The following is a 23,241-nucleotide window of genomic DNA, read 5'->3' on the forward strand; positions in this document are numbered from 1 at the left end:
GACATCATGAATGAGCAGTTTATTCAGATACGAGTATTTGCTCTGTTAGGACACCCTTATTTAGGGCTAATCCATGATGATTTTCCTTTATCATAAATTTTGCCATTTTGAGATTTCAAACTTATTTTGAGCCTGTGGCTAGACAGACGAATTATAAAGGGCTATAACTTACTCAAAGTCAAAAACAGACTTTTTTATAGACTAGTGTTTTGATTTTCCCTCCATTTATAGGACTTCTTTTCTTTTGGTTTTCCTCTCTCTCAACCCTTCCCTAACAGTACCAAGGCTGGAAATTCTCTTCCATGCTGATGTAAAACTTGTGTTCAGACACTCAGAAATTCTACACCTGCAAGCTTCACCTCCTTGGCTGAAACTAGCCTGTGCTCAGCTTCCTTCCCCACTCTCTACACTGGTAATGCCTTCCAGGAGATCTCTAGGCTAGAGGGCTCATTCTTCTTGCCTTGAGGCAAGCTTTCACATAACAAGAGCAAAAAGACCTTACAAAGGAACTTAACTGTCCAATTATTAGATGTTATCAAAGCCTAATTAGGGGGAACAGAGTATACCCAGTGACCTCATTCTTCAGAGGTCTATGGGGAGAAAAACATCATGTTTTCAGCTAAATGCAACCACTCGCAAATTCTTGTTAGAAAGCTAACAAGAATTACTTCCAACTTACTTCCATTTAGCTCTCTACAGAATTTAGTGGTTAAAAAAAACAAGAAAAAAAAACTTTAAATCAGATAGGTTTCTCTTTTTAGGCTCTGAATATCACCAGCTATTATGCTCTTTTTATGATTATACAAATTTGGGTTAGGTATCATTGCCAATAAAATTCTGGCATCTTATAGATCCCTAAGGAGAGAGTGGACTACTGTTACAAAGTACTTACTTGCAGAATCTAGCTCCTAAAATAAGTTTTGTTCAGGTCCCCAGTACATGCCAAATAAACTTTACGTTAAAGCCGCGGGGGTTGAAAGGGGAAGAGGAAAGAAAATAGCATTTGTTGAGTTGTTTCAGGGTACAAGGCCTCAGCCCTTAGGTGCTTTATGTACTTCAGCGTTTGGGCCTCTGACCCTGGTTAGACAGATATCAAGATCGTTTTACAGAAAGCCAGAGACTGATTTTCCGAGCTTATCCAGCTACTCAGGGGCAGTGCTGCGTCTCACAGGTCCGAAGTCTGCATGCTTCCCACCAGAAAATTAGGTCCTACCAAACTGGAGGGTGGAAAAAAAATATATCAGCTTTGGTTAAAAAAAGGGGGGGGGGGGCAAGAATAGTTTTTTGAGGTGTTTTCGGTTTGGTTTGGTTTGGTTTTAATTTTGTTTTTTGTTTTCTGCAAAATTTATCTTTGCTGAAAATCTCACCCATTTTTCCAGGACCGAGTCACTAACCAGAATGGATCTCTTCCTTCTAACACTTTCCATATACTTTTTTCAATCTGACCAGACCCTTAATGTGCCATACTCACAATATGAGGTAAATACCATGGGGTCCCTACTTAGAGCTGCTGACCTCATACCTGTTTCTCTAATTTAATGGCCATAATGTCAACTCATCAAACGTCTGGGGAGTCTCCTGGCCAGATCTCAGACTGAGTTACAGCCCTGGGTTATTGGTATATCCTCCATATCCTTTTTTCTTTTTTTTTTTCCTTGTATATTTTATTTTTATTTAAATTCTAGTTAGTTAACACACAGTGTCTCCATATCCTAATTCCTGTCTTTGTCAGCAATCCTTCTCGCTCAACTACAGATCCCAACAGTTAAAACCAGAAACAGACCAGACTGCGTCACTCACGCTCTGACTACAACCTATTACTCTTATTTCCTATCACACTTTTTGGAGGCACTGCCCAAGATGTCTTGCGATTACCAGACCACTCCAATCACAGGGCTAGAAAAGCCCTGATAGCAAGAAAACGTCCAGAAGAGCACATACTCTATATGTTCCTTTTCCTGCCCGGATGGCGCCCTAAACACATTTCAACCCCCACCTATGGTCACGTGCTCTCTGCCTGCTCCCTTGAAGGTATCCCCCAGGTGTACCCCCCCTTGAACCTCTCCCTATAAAACGCCAGGCACCCATCTTGCTGGTGGAGAGTTTAACTGTTAAGCTCGAGCTTGCCATCTCCACCAGCTGCCAATCCCTGAAATAAATTTCTCCCTTTCTCTTTTCCACTTTCATCTCTTGGATCATTGGCTTCTCTTGCAGTGGGTTTATCTGAGTTTGCCCAGCAATAGTGTTGGCAAGCCCAGCCAGGAGCTATGCTTTTAACTTGTCCAACCCTCTTGGGATCCAGATGGAGCAATGTCCATGGCAGTGTGCTAGGCCTTACCCCATTCATTTCTTGAGTTAGCGGCTATGATAAATCATAACATCTTTAATCCTTTCTCCCTACCAAAAAGTGGAATTTGGAGAAGTTTGCTCAAAATAGTAATAATCATAATTTGATAAATCGCATACACAGCTGTGCTGCTAAACTTGTTTCACTATCCGCCATATTTAGACACGCGCACCGCCAGGTAGATGTGTGGGGCCAGAGAGTGAGGGCAGCCCGGGTCCTGCTCTGTGGGGAGAGCTAGATCCAGCAGTGGGGTCAGAGCAGAAATGGGTAGACGCGGCCGCAGACAGCCTCGCGGTTTCTCTGTGTGAGCAAGGACAGGCGGGAAGAGGGCACATCAGACATGTATCAGCAACAACCTGGATGGTGGAGACCCTTCTGCATGATGGGCAGTGCACCTCAGCACACAACTGTAGACGCAAAGACATTAGGGTCAGATCCGCTCTCCCCAGCACCCCTACCAAAGCTCTGCCACTAAGTTCCCAGAACATACACTCAGTCCTTGAATTAAAGGAAAGGGGGAACCCAAAGTAGACAGGGACATGTCTTCTGGGGGAAACGACTGGCTCCAAGCATAACTTTTGTTGAACAGAAAATCAAAACACACATTGCGTGTATGAGCTGTAAGTACTTTATAGGCTTTAACTCAATTCTCAGAAAAAGCTATATTTTTATTAGCAATTTACAAAGTGTAAACAGAGACATTGTGTAGAAAAGGAAACAAAGTCAAATAACTTGTCCCAAGTCATACAGCAAGTAAGTGGCAAAGTTAGAATCTGACTCAGGTCATTGTCACTATGTACTATTAGCCACCACTAATAACATCAACTGCTCAGCTGCCTGCCACCTTTCGCAAGTATTAATTCATAGTTCTGCTTCCCAAACACTGACAATAAAGTCCGAGTTCAGAAAACTAAAACAACAACAAAACTAACAACAAACCTATAATAAAAAAGGTCATTAAAACACTAAATTAATTAATTAAATCAGAAGTATATTCATGGGTGACATAGCATTCCCTAGGAAATTCAGAAGCCAAGATGTACATTATCAATATATTCAGTAGTTTGTTGGTTTTTTTTTTTAAGATTTTATTTATTTACTTGACAGACAGAGATCACAAGTAGGCAGAGAGGCAGGCAGAGAGAGAGGAGGAAGCAGGCTCCCTGCTGAGCAGAGAGCCCAAGGCAGGGCTTGATCCTGGGACCCTGGGATCACCACCTGAGTCGAAGGCAGAGGCCTAAACCACTGAGCCACTGAGCCACTGAGCCACTGAGGTGCCACTCAGTAGTGTTTTATAACTATAATCCATCCATTCACTTTTTAATGCATATAAAAAGAAAGTATTAGTAAGCAACCCATCTTTATAATAGCCTCTCAAGCATCCACAGAAGATTGTGTTTAAAGATATGATTTTATTTTCTTGCAGGACAAGAAAGAGATTGTTCTTTAATTAAAGCTCATTTTTCAGATCAAGATGTTTTAGCTCTTGTCACTGGTCATCTCTCTTTTAGAAAGGACAAAAAGAAAGATCCAGCTTTAGAGTCCTACATTTTCTTTCAAATTTAACTATTTCCAAATGGAAATTTTTTTCCCCATTGGTATCATTAGCAAAATTAGAACTAACCAGAATTAAAAACCTGCTCTTCAAAATCATAACTAATGAAAATCTAAAGCATGTGGTTGTCACCAAACTGAATTAGAATCATTTTTGCTGCAGTAGAATCTGAAACTTCCAGTAACCTTATATATTTTTAAACTCTCACTTTCAATGTTTTCTCCCTTAACCTTCCCATAGTTAATGATGGACAAGGATCCCATTCCCTATACAAACTACAATATAAATATGCAAGACTCTCATTAAAAACCAATTGGATGAGCTGTGGATTTGGTCATTAAGTTAAATCTTAAGCCTCAGATTGAGAAGGAAGAATGGATACCCCGTCTTCATAACTCTTCCCTACCCCTGAACTCCATGGTCTGATTCCTTGAGGGTAAGAAGGAATAAAGAAGGAAAAGGAAGAGATGCCCGCCCATGTTGCAAATTCGCTACATCCAGCTTGGGCTACTCGGACAAGTCTGGAACAAAGCCAGATATGAGAACCACCGGTGGCAAAAATCTCCCTTGGGATGATCCAGAGGAAACCAGAGCCCTCTAAACAGGATTGTTTAGATATTTTTCTGAGGTCCCTGAAAGCAGATGTCTCCTTCCCTTTCTTTATTTATTTTTTTCTGTTTCTTTATTTGGCAGAGAGACACAGCGAGAGAGGGAACACAAGCAGGGGGAGTGGGAGAGGGAGAAGCAGGCTTCCTGCTGAGCAGGGAGTCTAATGCGGGGCTGGATCCCAGGACCCAGGATCACAGCCTGGGCCGAAAGCAGGCACTTAACGGACTGAGCCAGCCAGGCGCCCCATGAACAGACGTTTCATGCATGTCCAGTGCTGTGAATGAAAACCCTACCTTGAAACACTAGAGGCAGTCCCTAAGTTATAAACAGGGTTAGCATTCCAAACATTGCCTTATTTGGAATTTGGAATCTGTTTTTTCTCTCTTTTTTAAGATTTTATTTTTATTTATTTATTCAAGAGAGAGAAAGGATGTGCCCATATGCTCAGTGTGAGGAGAGGGGCAGGGGGAGAGGGAGAATGTGAAGCTGGCTCCACACAGAATGTGGACCCTGACACAGGGCTCGATCCCAGGACAGCAGATCAAGTCTCCAGCAGAAACCAAGAGTTGGAGGCTCAACTGCCTGAGCCAGTCAGGCGGCCTTGGAATGCTTTCTTTTTTTTCTTTTTCCTGGAATGTTTTCTTATAGGAACACTGATATAAGGGGTGCTGAGGATCTATAAGCTAACAGAAAATTATTAAAACTTATGCAAATGGAATATTGAAGATTTGCAACATAGTTTCTTTTGGAGTGACATAAATTTTTAAAAAATATTTAAGCATCATAAGGCAAATAAAGAATACAGTAGTAAACGCTTAATACACTGGTCTTTCCAAAATGGTGCAACAGCTGCATATAAATTAAAAAGAAACATGAAACAAACTAAACAATTGAATAAATACATTTTATAGTTTATCTTAATGATAGAGTAGAGAGAACTAGTATTTATAATAGGTAAAATGAGAAGTCTGTTGACCTCATGAAAAAAACTGTTATATTAAAAGGGCTTAGACATTCTTTTTTTCTGTTATAATGTAATACTTACAAAATTCTCACCACATGTGAGGTTCTTTGCCAGGTTCTGTGATAATACTAATCCTTAAGGAGCTCACAGTCTTACCTAGCAGCATCCTTTTTCCCTCCAGAATGATACCTATAAGAATATGTTTTTAGAATTAACAAAATATGAAAAAGGTAACTTGGTTTTTCCAAGTCCTTTTGTTTTTAAATCCATGAAGGATTTAAGCTGCCCGTCTTTGTACTTCAACCAATAATCCCCTAAAATGACCTTCTTTAGAAGGCAGGCTATTCTACTCCTCATTTCTGGTTTTTTTTTTTTTAACTTTTTCCCAAAATAAACAAATATTATTTGAATTAAAAATGTGTTGGTTGATATAAAACCATTAACACTTGTCAATAGAATTACAGAAATGAGTTAGGTGCATTTCTCAACTTTCTGTGTACACATTTCTTTTGTTTGATATGATATAATGTATATATTGCTTTTGTAATTTTAAAAGCACCTAATGGAGGAAAAACAGGAGGAGAATCTGCTGACGCAGGTACCACCAAGCTTAACCCTTTCAAATGTGCTCCCATAATACTGAATCTCGGAGCTGCCTGCCTTGCCCTTCACTTTGACAATGGATGAAGAGAACAGGTAAGAAAGCACTGAGCTACCGAATGGCTTTAAACGACTGTTGCTGGTTGGCATTTCTTCATAATGTCCTAATCTCTGGTTTCTCCTAGCTCGCGCTTATTGACATGCAGAAACCATCTTAAGAACTCTGTATTAATGAACTCATGTAATATTGCATTGCTCTGTATGGTATACAGCCAAAGGCTTTTTGGTTTTGTTTTTTTCTATTTTCCTCCCGTCTCAATCGTTTTCTTGTTTTCTGACTTGCTCATATGCAGCAGAATTCACATTTTGTGGCTCAGAATCATTTTCATCAAAAAAGGATGTTGCCCATGTACACTTAGAATATCTTCGATTTATCTTACTACTGTCAACTGTTTTCATTATTATTCCCATTTTTGTATTATCATAATTAAACCTACATTCCCAGTAGCACTTCATTCACTCTAGAAAATCTTGTTGTACTTAAAACAGTACATTGAGTGCATTGGTTTCTGGTCACCAACTCAATGCAAGATAGCTCTTACTCGACCTTTTATTTTTTCCTCATCTTAGTTGTAGGACTTCTTCAAGCTCCTCTCAGCTTTCTACTCTCTCAGTATAATTTCTCTTAGCCTTAGAAAAGTAGCGCACAATGTAGAGTGTGGCCAAATAACAAGTGCAAACTCCAGCTACATGATGATGAGTGACATGACCCCTGAGTGCTCTCCTTTAAGTTCTAACTCAGGAGAAAGATTTGCAGCATCTGCCTCAGAGGTGGAATGTAGTCATCTTGGACCTGTGTGTGAGTAACCGGGACCCACACCTAAGACAGACGTAAGTGAAAGACTATGTCTGTTGATGTCCTCTATATGCAGATGCATCACTGGATCTGGAAAGAAGTTGGAAAAGGGACACACAAATTGGGGGGCAAGGGGCATGGCCTTCAGCATACAAGGTAGCGAGCGATTACCACTGATGCTCTTCTTCCTAAGAGAATGGTGGCTACAGTTTTCCCAGGAGACAGAAATAAAGAAAAGAATTCTAGCCCCGGAGCCAGTCAACTCACTTGGAAATCCAACCAGATGGTCTGCGTCTCATGAAGGAAATGGAACAAAACATTGCAACATAGTTAAGCAAATAAAAGCAAAAATCTCTATTTCCAGAAGGAAAGTTTAAGGCTGTATATAGAACAACAAAATCCTTTCAAACAAAGAGTTCTATAAGTTACAATTCCCTAGCCTTAAGAATTTTTGATGCCTAAGTCTTGATTAGTCCTTTCATTCACTCAAAAATACAAAACAAAACAAAAAACAACTAACTGGAGAAGTAGTGTCAGTCATACTAGAACTAGAAAAGTGAAAGACATTTTAGCGAGTCAATGTGTCGGTCTTCATGAAGCTCACATTCTTGCTAGGAAGAGCAATACAAAAAGAGGTAAAGAAAGTAACATAATCTCACATAAATGCTAAAAACATAGACGCTAAAGAAACAAAGTGGCTAAGTAGGTTGGCCAAGGAAAATGTTTCTATACAGTTAACAGTTGAGCAGAGATCTCAGTGTGTTTAAGAACAGATTATCCAGGTCATGATCTCAAGGTCTTGGGATGGAGCCCCACATTGGAATCTCTGCTCAGCGGGGAGCCTGCTTCTCCCTCTGCCCCTCCCCCTGCTCTCTCTTTCTCTCTCTCTCTCAGAGTCTCTCTCAAATAAATAAACAAAATCTTTAAAGAGAATTATATATAGAAGTATATAACTATAGATACAGACATAATTTATATATTTCAATAAAAATAAATTGAAAGTAATACTGGTCATGATGCAGAATTAGCCAAATTCTCATTAGAAGAAAATATAAAGCAAGTGCCAGGACGTTGGCCTTGCTGTACAGATTTTTCTGACGCTATCTCATCATAGGTGTATCTGAGCAACCCAATCCAGTATCTACACAATCATACTTAGGCCCAGGAGTGACACTCCAATTCCCTAGTTTCTGTTCACCAGCATTCCTTCATTAGAATGGAAACCTGGACTACTCGGAAGACATTTCAGCTATTTTGACAGAACGGGATGCCCTGCCCCAACAGCCCCTCTGATGAGATGATGATGATGATGAACAAATGCACCAAAGGTGGAGTTCACACCCGGAAATGAAAACTTTCTCCAGTCAGCAATGCACAGTGCGACATGACGCACTGGGAACTTTCTGCAGTGGGTACAGGCAGTGGACTGAGTCCGGGATGTAAAGTCTTAACCCCTCTTCTCGCTTCTGGTGCACCAAGAGGTCAAGAATAAGTCTTTAACTTTTGACTCCTCTTACTAATAAACAGTAATCTTTGCTTGAACTTGCTCAGGGGGTATTTTCTAAGCATGAGTCTACATCAACTAATGCATAGGAAGGTTTTCGCTCTTCCCAGTAGGCTCTGGGCACGACTGGAGTTTGTGTTTCCAACTGTGTTTCCAACCAGACTCCTGGATGTCTGCAGCTTCTCAAAGGACCTGCCTGGGGAGTACGGTGGGAGGCTTGGGCTTTCAAAATCATTCTGATGCGAAGAGTCACCTGCAAGTCTTCCACTAGACACCCTTAAATGTGTCACGACACTTCCTATTTGTCACTATTAAATAATCTCTTCTACTCTGGGAACAGACAGTGGCTCCGGAAAGGTCCTACTTAATCACTTCATGCCCAATAACATATACGTCATATCTAAGTTCATGGAAGGAATTTTTAAGGTCATCATTCCATTCCCAAGCCTTAAAATTATTCCATTTACTTCATGTCAGATAAATGAGAATGTTTATAACCAAAAAACCAAAGAGGGTAACTTATATTCTAATATCTTTGGTTTTCTGGCTATAAATAAACAAATAATAAATAATTTTAACCAAATAATAACCAAATAATTTTTTGGTTATTAAATAACTTCATTGTCAAGAAATGTTTCCTGTTTAAATAACCTAACCCTCTAGACTTCATCATGACCAGATTTTTTCTTTTTTCTTTTTTTTTTTCCAACTGATCCTTAAAAAATAACTGGCCTTGAAATTTCATCAAACCTATTAAAAGGGATGAAGAACTATGGAAGATGGAATGAAATTTTATTGATCTAGAATGAATTACTGAAGTAATGATCACTTGTAAAAGAAGTTTAATATATGAGATCAAGCAAAGTATATATATGAGAGATTATGACCTTATAGAACATGTATTCTAACAAGTTGGACACAGTGTTGCAAAGTCATATCTTTGTATTTTCAAAAAATAAGAAAAAAATGAAGTGATCCTTTCTGCTCCTCAGAGTCCTATTTTACCAAAAGGGTAACTTTCCTAACTAAGAGGGGCCTAGAAAATGTGGAAAGTTCAGGTAATAGCAATATGATGATTATGGGTTTTGAAAGACGGACATCAGCACTTCCAAGATCGAGGAGGACTTCATAAAATGTATCACTTGTATAAATGTCAAGTAACTGTTTCAGATAATTAAGTTTTGGCCCCAAAGAAAGTTTTCTCTCATTCTTCTTTCCAAACAACTAGTAATAAAGTGATTGTATACATTTCACATTAAAATTTTAGCTTAAAGTATTTTTTTCAGAGAGGATTATGTCTTTTACTACATTGTAATCTTGGTGATTACAATTTTTCCTAGGAAAAAATATGTGGGTTTTTTTTCTTAACCTAAACTAGTACTTGGCTAGAGTCTTCTAATCCATGAATAAGTTAACCCATGAGTAATGAACTCATGTTTGGTAAGATTTAAGGGAGCTTGAGGCTGCCTTGGCCCCTCCAGCCAATCCAACAGTCTTTAGACTTTAGCAAGCAGCTTTAGCCCATGTGACTGATTAACTACCTTTGTTTTGTGTATGCATAGATCATGCCTTCTGTCCTAGAGAGGAAAGAGCACTTCTGCACGTCACGAAACAGAAAGAGACCTTGTTGTACAGCTCTCACTCAGGCACTAAGGACCAGACCCCCGTGCACAAGCTCTGAGCCCTGGATGACGTCCGTCGCTGGCACCATGGAGTCTGCACGTAATCAAGGAAAGTTACAGAGCACTGTACTCCCTTTACTAGTTAACTTCCCTACATCCCTTTAGAAATCCTTGGGCCAGGCAGAAACCTTTCGGTTGACCTCTACACAAGAATCCACCATCGCCTTGGGAGAATAAAGCTCATACATACTATTTTCCAATCAAAACTGGTCTCTTGGGGCACCTGGGTGGCTCAGTGGGTTGAGCCTCTGCCTTCTGCTCAGGTCATGATCTCAGCGGTCCTGGGATCCAGCCCCTAGTCAGGATCTCCTCTCAGTGGGGAGTCCGCTTTTCTCTACCACTCCTCCTGCTCAGCGGGGAGCCTGCTTCCCCCCCCCTCTCTCCCTGCGTCTCTGCCTACTTGTGATCTCTCTCTCTGTCAAATAAATAAATAAAATCTTAAAACAAACAAACAAACAACAACAACAAAAAAAAAAACCTGGTCTCTGGAGCAACAGAGCAGCTGAACTTGGGTTTTGGGAATAAGTTCACCTGCAATACTGCAAACAGAACTGAAAATCCATCGTAAAACACCACCATTCATCACTTAAAGGATGCTAATGATACTGTTCTTGCATTTTCCCAATGATTATGTAGTTCTCTTTACTATATGTGTTTATAGTATGTTGCAGCCCTTATAAACAAGTTGCATCAATTTAAAGGGTAGGGGGACATGGCCTGGAGTGTTGGTCAAGTTCAAAAGAACCACAGAGGCAAAAGGCACTTTAGTGATCCAGGTGACATTGAATAGGTGCCTGAGCTGTGATAAGCAGTGCCAAGTGAGTCTCTATGGCTTTGATCTGTTTCACACAATCCTGGAAAGATTTATGTGTCAACTCAAAGTGCCCCTTCTGTGAGCAAAATCCATTTTGCCCCTGTGCAATCTTCAGAGTATGTAAGTTTGCGGGAGCTTTTGTCCTTCATTTTTCAGAACTTTTTAAAATGTGTTGGCTTATAATTTAGGTAACCTTCCTAATCAAGCCCACTCTGTTGTCTCTACTCCAGTACCCATTTTAGTAATTCGTGATTTGGTAGCTAAATGATTCTGTTGTCTTTTACTTAATGATCTTCCAAATCGCTCTCCTCAAGTTCTTTGCAAAATATGAGAAGTTTTGACTGAGAGAAAAATAACTTCACTTCTCTGGTTGCTTATTTAAGAAGAAGAGGGGCCCCACAAGTGCGTTACGTTCATTTTGAGCCCCGGTGTTTCATGGGACCCCAATTAAGACATATTCTATAATATGTTATAGAATCACATCCAATAATAGTTTGGAGGCAATATAATTTAGTACAGAAGGATGTTGTTTCCAGGATCGGACATTATGGATTTGATTTCTGACTGTACCGTTTATTACTGATGAGAATTTGGGCAAGCCCCCTCACCTCTCTGGGTCGCACTGCCTCATCTGTACTGTGTGGGCAATCCCAGTGGGGACAGGATTTGTAAATTAACACATGAAATACTTAGAACAGTGCTGGGCTGCAGTGAGTGCACAGTAAGTGGTAGCTACTCACCCTCACGGTCATTGTCGTGCACATAACACAAGACACTGACTCGCTTAGGACCCCCAATGCCACAGCTGCTCCTACATCCCCTAACTGGAAACAAAGCTTGTGCCCAAGTCAGGACAAATGAAACAACAGCCACATGTTCCTTCTGTTGGCGAAGGTCCGACCCCACAAGTTCCTTCCCACCAAACATCAAGTCTCCTTGGATAATTCCCACCGTTGCTCATTTTTCCCCAGATCGTTTCATAACATACCACAGGGATTATATAAACATGTACATTCAAGTACTTTTAAAATTCACTCACTCAAGAAACTCTCCCCTCTTTCCCGTTTTCCAAAGAAATAATCACACAAAGTGAATGGTCAAAGTCACTAAATATTCATTTTCCTTCTACTTTTCTCACTCTGTCACCGTTGCGTTGTAAAGAAGAAGAGCTATTTACCGTCACCAAACAGCCTGCAGGCAGTGGGGTGAGTCTGGTGAAACTAAGTCACATCATGAAACCTCTGACACCAAGTAGCAGTAATTTTCAGTTTTTGTCTACACCATGAGGTACCAAAGCATGTAATTATTTTTAAAGTATTCAAAATGAAAAGAACAGGAAGAGCTAGTCTAAAATGTAACAGCTGTCTGCAGTTTAAATTTGAAAATAAAATAAGAGGTGTAGTATGTGTTTCAAATCTTTGTCAACTTGGGATATTTGGAAACTTCCTTGTTTCCTTGATGCTACTCATGCTCGTCTCGCGGTTTCTAAGCGTTCGAGGCCAGCCCTTCCATGCCTCACAGAGTTGTGAAAGCTCCAGCAGCCCCACCAAGTCCAGGGTATGGAGTAGGGTACCTGTAGAATTGATGGGACAGAGCTCTGGGTTTTATATTCGAAGTATTTAGGAGGGTTTTAAAATCCATATTTTGAAAAATCACTAATGAATACAAAATCCAGACAGCGAGTCTAAAATGCATTTCTGTTTAAATTCTTTCCCCAACACACACACACACACAAAAGGGGATTATAAATGAACCAAAACAATATATTTTCACTGGTTTATCTGAGACCCCGTAGATACTTAGAAACAAGTCTTGAACCCAAATCCGTATCATTAAAATCTGTATTGAGAATCAAAAAGGGGGTGGGCGCCTGGGTGCCTCAGTCGGTTAGATGTCAGACTCTTGATTTGGGCTCAGGTCCTGATCTCCAAGGAGCCCATAGGCCTTGGGCTCCGCCCGCAGTGGGAAGTCTGCTGGGGATTCTTTCTCCCTCCCCCTCTGCCCCTCCTCCACACATCACCCCCTCCCCCAAATAAGTATATAAATAAATACCTTAAGGAAAAAAGAATCAAATGAAAATACACCAGCAGACCTGCATACTCTGTGCTGGTGGAATTATCTGTCAACTTGACGAGCCTAAAGGATGCCCGGTTCTGGTAAAACACTGCTTCCGGGGGTGTGCGTGAGTTTGCTTCTGGAAGAAATGAGCACTGGATTCGGTAGACTAAGAGATCCACACAGGCAGGATCATCAAATCCACGGAGGGCAAAAAAGAGCAACGAGGAGGAGGAAGGGCCATGCCCACTCTCTTCCTGAGCTGGGGAGTCTGTCCCCTCTTGGTCTTCTACTTGGGAGCTCCTGGTTCTCAGGCCTCTGAGCTCAGATGGGAATCCGCAGACCACTGGCTCCCCGGGTTCTCTGGCCTTGTGCTGAATTACACCACTGGCTTTCCTGGTTTCCAGTCTGCAGATGGCATACTGTGGGATTTCTAGCCTCCATAACCAGGTGAACCAGTTCCTATAATAAATCTCCATTTATCTCTATTTCTCTGTATCCTTACAATTCTGTTTGCCTGGAGAACCCTGACCAGTGTGTGCGCATCTGACTCTTGCATTACTGCGCTTCTCGCCGTGTTCCGGCTACTCACATGATCCCACACAAGATTTTCTCCAAACACATTTTGAGAAGAAAATAAAGCGAAAGGTCTTTAATGAATGATTGCTCTATACACACCCACATTCACTTTTTTCCATTTTTAAATTAGCAACTGTGGCTTCCAGAATAAAGTTCCATCTAGAGAGGAAAGGTTAGTGTTCCCAATTAGAAGCCACAAGATAGAACTGAGTAAATTAGCTGGAAAGCGAGAGGAAGCCATTTTATCTTGGTGCCAGCTAAATTAGTTAATAGCTAACATACATGAATATACACCCTCCCTCGATCCTGCTCAGTAATTAATGTATACTAGGGTTACCTGCTTTTGATAAAATTATCTATAGGGCTTTGACTACGTAAAATATTCCAATAGTCACAGGAAAAGTCTGTTCCTTTGAGGATGTTAAAAAGGGATAGAAATTAATTCCATGCTAAATGTAGTTACACACAGAAATGCGTGGAGTCCTGGAGCAGTCTAATTTTCCCAGGGTCCTTTGCTTTCTCAGGAGTCAATAATAAACCAGAGGAGCAAAAGGTCAAGGCAGCATTTGAAAATCTTCCCCTTGCAAACAGTTGGGGCTGAGAACGGGGTGTGTCTGCGCCCAGCAATGCCTACGGTGAAAAACCGCATCATTTTCTCCCATCTCACGTGGCTCCGGACAGAAGGATGCTGGCAATGAGGCCAATCCCCAGCTCTGCTGTCTAGCTCAGCCTTTCCAGATCATGTGGCTTTTCCTCTCACCGTTCAGAGATGAAGAAAGTCAGGCCGTTGTCCTGCAGATTTGTCCCTTTACGCAAATCATTTGAGGAAGACGGAAAAGCTTCATTCTCTTTAACTATTTTGTTTTATTTCACACAAAGAAAACTAAATGACTGACAATTTTTTTTTTCTTTATTTTGGCCACTGCGATAATTGAAAGTGTAGAACCAATCAATGACACCTCTGGCTAAAATTTATTTCTGCGGAATATCCCAAAGGAGTGATTTCTGAAGAATAATATGCAGCCTTCAATTTACTTTATCACAGCTGGATATGAAGTTAAATCCCCGGCTGGAATTTAACCACCCAGAGCCAAGCGCCAGATGGCTTATCTGCACCTCAACCCGACAGCTGTGCCCTGAAATGCACAGCTGGTCTTCACATTTGAATGACAATATTTAAATGATAACATTATGTAATGCAGAAAAATGTGTTTGGGTAGCATGGGTCTTGAAAACTAGATTGCACGGTTGCTCTGAATAGTAAATGCACAGGCTCCACAGCGAACTCAAATTCCTTCTATTTGTGTTGATGGGTCTTGGCTGGAGCTAAGAGTTTACTGCCACATGGAGCCGTTCCAGTGCCGTCCATATCTGCCCATAATGACTCTCCTGGGTACTCCCCGTGTTAGATTTCCCTTCACATAAAAATAAGCATAACATAGTTTTCATTGTGAAGCCGGAGACTTTTAAAACTTAGCGATAATTGATAGATAGCGCGTCCTGCCAAGACGGAAGAATTAAAAGGTACTTGGTCGAAAGCAGCTGCTGTAGAAATTCTTCAACAGTTTGGGGATTTTATTATTCATTCCCTAGTTGAGTCACAAATATCACCCGATGACAAACATAACAAAATTAACAGCAAAATTCAGCCCCTGAAAACAGACAAAAACCTGCAGAAAAGGCAACTCTCAAAGAAAATGTATTTTTGAGTGCATTTCAGACAGGAATGAGAAATCTGACCTACTTCAAGTGAGGGGCAAGGGAATGATGTGCGAGGCTTGAACCAATAAAAACACGGAGAGGTAAGTTTTCTATTTTCACAATTTGACCGGGGTTCCCTGTGCTGCTGCCCAAACTCTGATGAATGTATGCGCCACCCCAGCGACACGAAGAAAACATCTCCCTGAATATCGATCCTAAGTCATCGTGGACACGAGAAAGTCAAACACTTGTGTAGTAGAGAGGAGGCCTGGAGAGATTCTCTCGCAGCTGCTTTCACTTATTTAACTTCTGTAAACTTCAGTTCCTTCCCCGGCAGCACCGGGCCCTCCTGGGAGGACGAGGACCTGTGTGTGACCTGCGGGACTCAGGACGGGGGTGTGTCCCCGCCGTTTGGTTCCCTGGGGGACCCCCTCAACAGCACTCCTGTCCCTCACCCGACTCGTGAGGCAACTGACTGTAGAACCCAGGAGGGGCAGAGGCCTGCGGATACGTTCAGAACTAAGAAAGGCTTTATTTTGAGAGTCATCCGGGCATCCGGGAAGGAAACCTAGAACTGGCCAACTTAGCCAGCCCGGCAGGAACACGCAGGAGCAGAGAACGGAGCCCCTGCATGCCTGTCCGGCCCCGCGGGATAAAGGGCGCCGGGTGAGCCACCCTCCCCCCCCCCCCCCGCCGTTTAGTCTCCCCAAACAGATCAGCGACAAAGAAGGCTTCTAGTGCAGGAAGCAGCCCCCCTCCGGCCCCCAACAGGAGGAATCCTCAGCGTGGGGAGTGTCCTCCTGAGACCACCCGGAGCAAGACAGATGCCGCCCTCATTAGAATCAGAAAGTGTCCGAGCTGTCCAGGCATGAACTCAAGGCCAAGGTCACTCAGTATCCAAAGTCAAAAACACACTCCTTATCCCATTTCTCATCCTGAGTTACGTCTGGCCACATCGCCCAAAGCAGCGTGGTTAGGAGCCACATCCTCTCCTTCCCTTTACAGCGCACAGGAAAGCCTCCGCCGGTCCGCACGCTTCTTCCTTCAAAACCTACAATCTCACCAGTCACCTTGACCATCGGCATCCCATTAGGGCAGACCCAAGCTGCTGCCTGTTTTCCTCTGGGGGCTTCCGCCGCCCTCCGGCATCCCGTCTATGGGGTCCGGACTTTGGGGACGTCCCACCAGGAGGGATGGGTTTGTGGGGATCAATCCAGGATCCAAAACACAGAAAAGCATTCCTGACACATAAAAAGCAACCAATAAATACTATTGAAGAGAAGAAAGGGAGGAAGGAGAGGAGGCAGAAAACGGGGTAGGCAGCCGAGGGCGGGGAAGGAAGAAGGGAGGGAGACAGAGACCCGGACGGACAGAAGGAGGGAGACAGAGACCCGGACGGAGAGAAGGAGGGAGGAGTAATGAAGACCCAAGAGAGAAAGGAAGGCGAGGCCTGCTGGGGATGCTCAGGCTCAAGATGCCCCAGGCTGTAAGCTTCCCCTCGCCCGGCTGAGGAGCGAATCTGCCTTTAAAGCCCGGAATGCTGAAGTCAGCAGTCTGTGAAAAGCGCTGCTGGAATTTATTACAACCTCCTTCTTTTCCAACTCTCTAGTCCTTGCCTTCCACTCAAAGGGGCACTCTGCCCATCACTAGCATTTGCAGTCTTTCAAACCCTTCCACTTACCAACTGTGAACTCTCCATCTCTCTCTCTCTCTCACACACACACACACACACACACACAATCTCTCTCTCTCTCTCTCTCTGTTTCTCCCCCAGAGCTCAGGGCTCAATCTGGACTTCGTCATTATCAGCAAGGCCAGTAAATTCCCTATCCAACCAAGTAGACTCCCTCTCTAAAGAGGGATAATACTTTCCGCATCATAATTTAGCTGCCTTAAAATGAGACGGGAGGAAGGCAAGATTGCAATAATTAGGAATCACCAATACCAGGCTCTTTGATTTAAAACAGGTCTCCATCCATGCCCCCCAATCCTGGTTGTTCAATTACCGCCGTCTCTAGGAGACTTCCCATAATGACTCCTCTAAAATCCCTGACCAATTTCTCATCACCAATTCCATTTCAAACCTGCTAGAATCTTGGCAGGTGATTTCTACAACTCCTAGAAAAGATCGAGATTATCAGGCCGGTAAGCCCCCCATTTTCCTTTAATCTCTTATTCTCAAAAATAACCATCTTTTTATCCCAGAGGGAGAACTGCCCTTTTCCTCTCAATCTCCCACTGAGCACCATAGTCGTAATTCTGAGGTTGAATGAGGTGCTTTGATCCTTGAGATCTAAATAAGATTGGCTCAAACTCCATATTTACACTCGGCTGAAGTCCAAAGTCCTTCAAAAAGTTTCTAGAAATTTACAAAGGTCCTGAATTCTCCAGGCTGCCTCAGTAGCAGACACCCCCTCCCTCTGTATTACTCCTATTATGCTGACCCAGAAGTGACATCTGGACTTCAAAACAAAAAAGGAAAGGAAAGAGGGGAAAAAGAGAGAAAGTGTTGTTGACTCTCACTGAAAAGGCCAAGTGACATCATTCTGGCCAACGGGAAGGAAGCAGCCTTCTGGGGACAGGATCTGGGAATGCTTCCTCCTCCTGCTGAAAAGGGTGGGCTGGGGAGGGCAGCAGCCCTTCCTCACCAGCGCCCCCCCCCTCCCAGGCCAGGTTGAAGGTGGATGTGTCTGGAGCAACAGTAGCTGTCCTTGGGACCACAAGGCAACTAAAAAGTTATGACATTTTGGAGCTACTGAACCAAAGCCTGCAGTTTTTACACTTACTATTTGGCGCAAAGAAGAAGAAAAGGAAGGAAATCTCTTTTTTCCTAAAACGACCAAGTTTTCTCTTCTCTGCTACTGCAAGCACTTACAGCTGCAGTGAAGTTTTAGAATCACGGTGATCATAACTCTCAACCTCTGAGCTGCAGACTTCAAAGATGTCTGATCCAAGTATTGCCTTTACTTTCCCTCCGGGAAATGGGGCACCTACACCAGCAAGTGCCATCAGGGCTAGAGACGCAGGCGTGGGCAAGTCAGTTGACAGTTACTTTACCTGTGCCCAGGAGAAAATGGTGAAGATGGTGGGGGGGCCTGAAGCCCCTTCCTCGGGGTGCGGCCTCCAGTGACAGCATGCCCTCAAACCACCTGACTCCTTGAAATTTGCCCTGAATACAGAGACGGGCCAGATCTCTCAATCTGTCCTGATTCTAGGAAACCCGACTATTTGTAACAGACGGACGGAACGGCTCGCCCACCTGAGCCATGCAGGAGTTCCAGACTCCCACTCCTCACCCTCACCCATGATCCAACGTGACGATATTTTAATTGCTACAGTCTATCATATAAACTCAGTGTAAGGCTGGCCAGATTAATTCTGAAAAAAAATTTTATATATAAAGACCTACTATTTAAAAGGCAGCAGAAAACAATAAATTTTGGTTCGGTCATAAATGAATTTTATACCTCCATTAAAAGTGATGCTGTACAAGCAGTTAGGGGTTTCCTGGGATGCTCAAAGTAGTATATTTGTTGACATGACTGGTGATTACATGGCTGTTCATTTTATGCAAAATTCTTTGAGCTCTATATTTATGTTTTATGTGCTGTTCTAGATTTATATTATATTTCACAATATAAAGGTTTTAATTGTTATAAAGAATATTAGTGACATGCGAAAAGGCTAAAGATATCTTAAATAAAAAAGCAGGTTACACAACAATGTATACAACGTCCAGATTTTTTACCAAATGGATATATCCTACCTGTTAAAAGGCAAGTCATCTGTAAAGACTGTGGAAAATATATACTTCCAAAACATTTGAAAATAAATAGGAGGTCACACATAAGATCATCTTTTTTTTTACAACTCTATATGAACCACTGGGAAGTAACAGACTAGTTGGACGAGTATACACAAGGTACATCTGTGCACCAGAGTTTTCTTCCATTTAAGTTATGATCAGCATAAGACTTATTTTAAACAGCGAGTGCTCTCTGCAAGTCATCGTTGTTTTAGAATTTTGCTTTTTTTGTTAAATTTCTTCATTAAAATAATCTGTGACACTAGTTAACAATGTCAAAGCAATGTTTAAAGTGGTCGGAAGACACCAATGATTTTTTCTGTTGCCCTAGGCCTTTATTATTATAATGGATCATGTTCGTGAAGACATCACAACATTATAAACAATTGCCATAAAAAAGCAGATTATACAATGTAAAATGATCTACTATATCCTTGTTACGATGACTTTACTGTAGCACTGGCCCAGGATTAGTATTACAAATTGAAAATACATTGTATATAAATTATTTTGAGACAAGGTCCCTGAACAGACCAATATTCCATCACACAGTCTTAGTCCTGTAAGTCACTAAGATGACTTTTAAAGGTTAAAAAGTCAAAAACAAGTTTGGGACTTGAATCTGCCATGGATTTGACAAACCTTTTCAGGGGGCATAAACCGGAAAAAAAAAAAAATATATTTCAGGAAGGAAGAATACTTTCTTTCTTCATTTATAGAATAACAACACTTTAATCTGTACAATGAAAGATACTCCAATTTCATCCAGAACATACAATCAGGGAGTAATGCTCAAGTGTTCCAAGATTAATGCGAAAATGGGTTCAACTTAGAAACACAGTACCGCGAAGGCTCTAACATCAGCCGCCCTCATTACTTACAGTTTGCGAAACTGACGAGAGCAAATGCCAATCAAATAAGTAACTTGTATTTAGATAACCCGGGTCCAGTGGGGAGTTTCTGAAAAAGAAATTACTATTTCAATGCCAAGTCACGCTTGCAGCTTTGAACAAGTAGCAAAACACGGGCATGTTTCTCAAATGGATTTCACAGCATCAGTGCAAAAGCCGGAGGGGATGGCTTAGTTTTTTAAGCCTCAGATTTGAAATACCTAGACTCCCCGCAACTACGGCGTTAAATCCTCTGTGGAACCACAGCTTCAAATGCTATCAGGAGAGACTCAACTCTTCATCCCTCTGAGGCTGATAAATTGAAAGCCATGAAGTTTAGAGGGAATGGAGGGGTGCCTGCAGCCTCTCGTGCCCCCCTGCACACCCTACACAGGAAGACTCCATTTGTAACATCGCTTAATGTTCCGTTTGAGGCTGTCTCCTTGGTAAGACTGGATGATGATGTTTTTAAGACATTCGGAAATCTCACAACCCAGCGATGGACCATTTTTATAAACACTTAAACCAAATTTTAGACAGCTCCTAGTGGAAGGAAAACCTGACTTTTAATTCCCATTTAAGACAGTCAAGGAAATGCTAAGTACTTCCTTTAAAATGCATTATAGGTATCTGGCCAACTTTTTATAATTCCTGTAGAAATTTCCGAATCGCAGATTGCCTTCTTTTTGCTGCTTTGTACATTTCTGGACCACCTTCTCCCTGACATCACTGAATGGATGCTGGGTAAGTGCCAATTAAAGAAAAGAATTTTATTCAATCTGCAAAGTACTCTGCCTTTCTCTCACATCCCCTCCCTCATTTGCAAACCTTTAGAAGACAAAGTAGAACACTCTAATTTTCTCGGGGTTTCAGATAAAGGGAGCCTCAGGAAGATTAAATGAGTCCACCAAGGCTGATGGGTTGTTGGCCTACGTTTTAAAAATCTACGTCTTTAGAATCTCCCTAGAGTCTATTCTATCCTACTGACAGTTTAAAGTTCTACTTAGCAACATAAACATCTTATCAAAGAAAATTATGTAACGGGGTCTAAACTTAAAAAAAATAATAACAAATAACTAATTCTTCTACCAGTAAAGCCACGTATTTATGCTGGTATGTATAATAAATAATTTAAAAGAATGAAAAACTGGAGAGGACGCTAGGAAAACCCTGGACCGTTATTTTTTAAAGGTCTGTTACCTAATTAATTCATTGATCTCTCTTTTCATTTAGATTTACCTCAAAATAAAGCATAAGGATCGAGTTATATGAAAACTTAAGAATAACATGAGGGTACTTCCGAGACTAAATTCAAAACTATTCTCCAAATGTTGGTCAACAAAAAATCAATCCGTTAGGAATCCGAATACCCTGAGTATGTCAACATCTTTAAGACAAAGCTCCAGACATGACTCTAAGTTTAGGTTAACTGGATAGCAGACCCACTGGGTATTTTAACAGATGCTAAAAAGCCTCCCACTAAGTCAGATTCGTTGGTGGTGGCATATTAATTATCCTAATTATAAATACCCTTGGGGAAGCAGACCTATTGAGACTCTTTCCCAAACATTCCCACTTCAGTATAATTTAGCTGTTTGCCTTGAACCAACAGATGAGTTGCATTTCTCTATTAGGAATTTTGAGTTCAAATGGGGAGACAGTAGGTACTATTAGAAAAAAAATAGGCTTAGTGGAGGTAACAAAGTTCAGGCTCTTTTGGCCAAAGAAACACAAATGACGTCATTACAAGGTAGGACCTACAGGAAGCAGTGGGCACTGAGACCAAACCTTCATGCATTGTATTACACAATTTTTTGCTGAAGCCACGTCCTGGCTCCTCATACAGCAAAAACGCTAAGGCTCAGTTCAGGTGCTAATGAAAATTAATTTAAAGCACAATGTATGTTTGCCTTGCTTTCTTATCCTATTTCACCCCCTCCTTTAAATTTCCCATGGCATTAGCTTATCCTGATTATACCAGCAGAGAGGACTTGTTCCTCCTCCAAAATCCCATAGTGGGAATTTATAACACTTCTCTTCAATTGCACTTTTCCTGCCTTGGGATACTTCTTCCAGACCATCTTAAGCTGTTTAAGTTGTGTATTTGATTTCATAGCAATGAACCCTTGAAGATTTTGAAAAACCTCGCAACTCCCACCAAGTTAATGCTTTAAAAGTCCAGGTAAGGGGCACCTGGGTGGCTCAGTGGGTTAAGCCGCTGCCTTCGGCTCAGGTCATGATCTCAGGGTCCTGGGATCGAGTCCCGCATCGGGCTCTCTGCTGAGTGAAGAGCCTGCTTTCCTCTCTCTCTCTCTCTCTCTCTCTGCCTGTCTCTCTGTCTACTTGTGCTCTCTCTCTGTCAAATAAATAAATAAAATCTTTAAAAAAAAAAAAAAAAAAGTCCAGGTAAATCTGTAAATGCTTGTCAGAATTACTTGATGATGTGGCTTCCTTTGGCAAAAGTCAGGTATTCCAGAGCCCCAAAGGGATTCCTGGCTCACGCTGGCCCGTGTGCTTAGACAACCACAGTCAAAATGAGCGATCTCTACCATGCGTGTTGTTAAAAACAAGATACCAGGTCTAAAAATGAAGTTGCTTATGCTACAGCTTCTATCACCAAACCAAGAGTTGATTATAGTCTTGGCTCTTCCCAAAAACAGAACCTTAACCCACTCAACCAGGAATCTCCAGTCAGGTGATCCACCTGGTGGTCCCCCAATGTCCCCAGAAAGGAAAATAACCTTGGAGTAATTAACCCACTTTTTTGCCTGCTCTAACTTTCCTTGTCCCCACCCCATTCTTCCTATAGACGTCTGAATCTGTGCAGCTCGTCCGAGCTCCCTTCCATCGGCTAGATTGGATGCTGCCCAATTTGAATCAATTTTTGTCAAACAAACTCAAATTTTTCAATACGCCTCACTTTATCTTGTAACAGTTCTGGGGTCAGAAGAGAGAATGGAAGGAGGAACAAGCAACCACGTGAAGGTACCTGTGAGTCCCAAGAGCTCCGCCGTTTTCCTGCTGCCTCTGGACACGCTGGGAGGATCCTCATGGATCCGCAACTTTTGCATTAGGAGCTTTCAGACTTCATCTGAGAGTTCCTTCTTCCGGGCCAGGTCCGACCTAGAAACCGGACCGGGTCTGACTTTGAAACCAAGCTAGGTGCCCCTTGGAAACTGGACCGGTCTGACTTGGAAACTGGGCTAGGTCCTAAACTGGCCGTAGAGGGACTGGATCTGGCTGAATTGGGTCCAGTGTGAGGCTTTGGGTGAACACAGTT

General features: G+C 42.0%; 1 long non-coding RNA gene across 3 annotated transcripts in view; it reads right to left on the reverse strand.

Annotated features, from left to right (window-relative positions):
• Positions 1–23,241, reverse strand: part of LOC131820508 (uncharacterized) — a 163,639-nt gene that overhangs the window by 139,299 nt on the left and 1,099 nt on the right. For all 3 annotated transcript variants that reach the window (XR_009349668.1, XR_009349666.1, XR_009349667.1), the window contains exons 2-3: positions 22,951–23,084; positions 19,953–20,031 (exon numbers count right to left, since the gene is read on the reverse strand). This is a non-coding gene — a long non-coding RNA (uncharacterized LOC131820508). The remainder of the gene's footprint in view (positions 1–19,952; positions 20,032–22,950; positions 23,085–23,241) is intronic.

The sequence above is a fragment of the Mustela lutreola genome, chromosome 18 (genome assembly GCF_030435805.1).
Source record: "Mustela lutreola isolate mMusLut2 chromosome 18, mMusLut2.pri, whole genome shotgun sequence".
Lineage (NCBI taxonomy): Eukaryota > Metazoa > Chordata > Mammalia > Carnivora > Mustelidae > Mustela > Mustela lutreola.